Below are 3,518 nucleotides of genomic sequence, written 5' to 3'. Positions count from 1 at the left end.
TTTTTTTTTAAAAGTCGTCACTGTTTAAGATTTAAATTGAACAAATGTTCAGATTCAAAAATAAAAAAGCAAAAGTAAAACAAAACAAAACAAGTCGAAGTCTTCTTTCTAAGTCCTAGTTTTCCTTGAGCATTGTTTCCCAGTCAACAAAATTCATTCTTATGATAAAAGTCTTAGCTTATTTGCTATAGTAGTACATTTTGCAAGGGAATTTCAATGTAGCAATCACCAGAAGCTTTGCTAGCAGAACTGTCAGGTGGAAATATTTCCCACAAAGTTTTACTGTGCTTATATGTGTAAGCAAATTAAGCCACAGGATCAGACAGTCTGACTGACCAAGTCCAGTTATATGAAGTTTTCATTCTCACCTCTTCACAGTTCATTTTCCTGCCAACTGTGATTCCTGCAGGGACCCCCGTTATCTGGTATCAGGATGTATGACATGCAACCCTTGGAGAAGGTTAGAAAGTTTTCTTTAAATAGAAATTAAAGGTCAGAGAAACTCAGTGCTCTCACTGTGTATGCTAGAGAAGGCAGAGATGGAGAAGTGAGCCAAGCCCCTTTGGAGAAGTTCTGAAGATTGTTAGTGGGTCCCCAACAATTGGACATTTGAGTTATTTACACTTTTGGAGTATGGGAGGCCACAGGTGACTCAGTTTCCATCTGGAGTCTATTCTGACTTGTAAGACATTGAAGTTCAAACTTGCTTGTTTCAGTCTCCTTGAGAGTTGTGAGAAAGCTCTGATTAAACCCATGGGAAAGAACATATTACCTAACTAACAAGCTTCTGATACAAGCCAAAAGGCACATAGAGATAGGGAATGAAGCTGCTTGCTGCTAGCAGGACTCACATGATAGATAGTGAGCCTGGCTGCTCCTCGATTCAAGGACAGTGCAGGGAGCTAGTTAACTGATTATGCTGCTCTTTGTTCTGCTTTGCCTCTAGTCTGTATATAAGCAGGGTCTAAATTAAACTTGGGGTTGTCCAGTGTTCTGAAAGGCATGGACTGGGCAGTCCTTCTGAATCTATCCTGTGTTTCTGTCTCTGTTTTTTTTATTATTATTATTTTTAATCTGCCTTTTCTCAATCATGCCCCTACTCAGGTAGCCCAGATGACAGATGACTCATTGGAACAGACTCAGACACTGGAGTTTGATTTGATTTTGCTTTGTTCAGATTGTGACTATGCCTTGGTTTTTCCCTCTTGAGAAAGTATTTAACTTAATTTTGAGTTTTACAGGAGCTCACAGATGAAAGACTTTGCATTTTAAAAAGAGATTTTGGATTTTTAAAGAGATTGGGTAATTTTGGTAGAAGTCATGCTGTCACCTTTGGGAACGGTGAATAGGTGTGTTTCAAATGGAGCTCCTTAGATGGCTCCTTAGAGTCTCCCTTTGGAGAATCCCATCCATTTGTCAAGGACCTATGGATACAATACTGCAAACTCCTGCACTGACCTTAGGGAGCTCATGGGTTTCAGGCTTCTCTAACCTTTGCTATGCTTCTTCTTCTGTTTTTTTTTTTTTTCTGTTTCACTGCTTCATTACTTTAATAAACCTTTACAGTATGTTAAACATCCCCCTTCCAACAGGGTTGATTAACAAACAGGCAATCTGAAACTGCTTATACAGAAGACCAGAAGACCTTTACTTTTATCTGAATTTATTTTATGCTGAATTTATTCCTGTGCCATAAGTTTTTGTTTCTTCAGTTTCTTCTGGGATATCTTTTTCTTCTGTGCAACCTCCTCTTCTGGCTTTGGAACAATCTGTTCCTTTTCCGTGAGGATCATCCGATGTGGCAGGGGGAGCTCATGTATGGGTTGATCCGGCCGTGAGCTCTGTAAGTTCCTCCATGTATCTTAGGTGCTTTGTTCACCTGGATGTGTTCGATGACCAGAGAATCTGTGTCTAGACCCTTAAACTCAGCATTACTTTCTGCATTTTTAAGCACGTGCAGCAAAAATTCAGCACTCTTTTTCAGCTACCGATCCTGTGTCCAGCCCCACTGTTTGGCCTGGGCACATCTGCCGCCTCCACCGTTGTACCGCCAGAATGACACACATTGCTTCTTCAAAGTGACATCTTTTAGATATTTGGTGGATTTTTGGATATGCAAACCCTTGATGGCCTGAGCAGTTTCATGGGAATTCTTAAAGTGAATCCGGAGATTTGAACCTATTGACTTGCATGATTTTGTAGGGTTTTCTGGGTCGAGAGAGTAGTGAACCATCTTCACAGGTTACCTCAGGTCGCTTACAGGAAGAAATTACTTTGCTTATTCTTATGACAACTTTTAGTTTTGCTTTGTAAGTTGTGATTATGCTTGAGTTTACTGGAAACAAAAGTCTATAGAAAAAATAGTCTAGGAGCTGGAGAGATGGCTCAGAGGTTAAGAGCACCACTTGCTCTTCCAAAGGTCCCAAGTTCAATTCCCAGCAACCACAAGGTGCCTCACAACCATCTATAATGAGATCTGGTGCCCTCTTCTGGCATGCAGACATACATGTAAGCAGAATACTGTGTACATAATAAATAAATAATTAAAAAAATAAGCTAACTTAAAAGCCCATGGCTGGGGAGGCTGAGGGATCAAGCAAGGAGGAAACATATTGTAGACTCTTATGTAGATAATATGTAGACATATTATCACTCTCAGCCTGGAGCTGAAAGTAACTTATGCAGAGACTCATATCTGATCAACAAACTGAGAAGAAGTGACTGAAAAGCAGTCAGCCTTGAAATGAACATCTATATCATCCAAAGACCTGGGAATATCATGGAAGAGAGTAGAAAGATTGTGAGAGCCAGAGTTAGTTTATAGTACCAGCCCTTACGTTAGTTTATAGTACCAGATGTGTATTCCTTCCTGTGAAGTGGTCCTCAAACACAAAGCAGTTGGTTACCCTCAATGTACTCATCGGGCATATCTTGCCTACTAGGTAGGTGCTATAGTCTACAGTATAAAGTATGGTCTATAGGTGAGTAAGCTACAACATAGAGCATAGTCTACAGTTGAATAAGACTGTTCTTAAGTTTTTCCCCCCCAGAAACTCGCATAGCATGCTCTGGCTAGCTCGTAGGGTGCTTCCAGCAAAGTTCCAAATTCAGTTCTCTTAGTTCTGAATAACCAAGAGCTAAAAATGGCCACTATAATTTCTGAACCCTCTGGGATTTTGCTGGCCAATAATTCATTAAGAGGTATCCTGTGCCTGGTACTGGGGTTTTTATTTAAAAACCTATCATTTCTGGAAACAACATTATCTACCCCTGAATATCCCACTGGTTCTAATGTCTTATTATTATTATTTTTAAATTTAAAAAGAGGGTTTTAGAAAAATTATTTGTGTTGGTATCTGTGTGATTATATGCTGTATGTGTGCAGGTTCCAGAGGAGCCCAGAGGAGGGTGCTGTAGTTACAAGAGTTTGTGAGCCATCTGACATGAGTGCTGCCCGCTGAAAGAACAGAGTGTGCTGAATCACTGAGACACCTCTCCAGCCCTAATTTTTAAATTGT

The 3,518-nt window shown here is 40.1% G+C and overlaps 1 pseudogene; it reads right to left on the bottom strand.

The window, feature by feature from the left end:
- Positions 1-1,649: 1,649 nt before the first annotated feature.
- LOC107980274 lies at positions 1,650-2,246 on the bottom strand (annotated as a pseudogene).
- Positions 2,247-3,518: the final 1,272 nt, after the last annotated feature.

The sequence above is a fragment of the Cricetulus griseus genome, chromosome 2 (assembly GCF_003668045.3).
Source record: "Cricetulus griseus strain 17A/GY chromosome 2, alternate assembly CriGri-PICRH-1.0, whole genome shotgun sequence".
Taxonomy (NCBI): Eukaryota; Metazoa; Chordata; class Mammalia; order Rodentia; family Cricetidae; genus Cricetulus; species Cricetulus griseus.
Note: the sequence above shows the minus strand (reverse complement) of the source record. Positions and strands in the feature narration are given on the sequence as shown.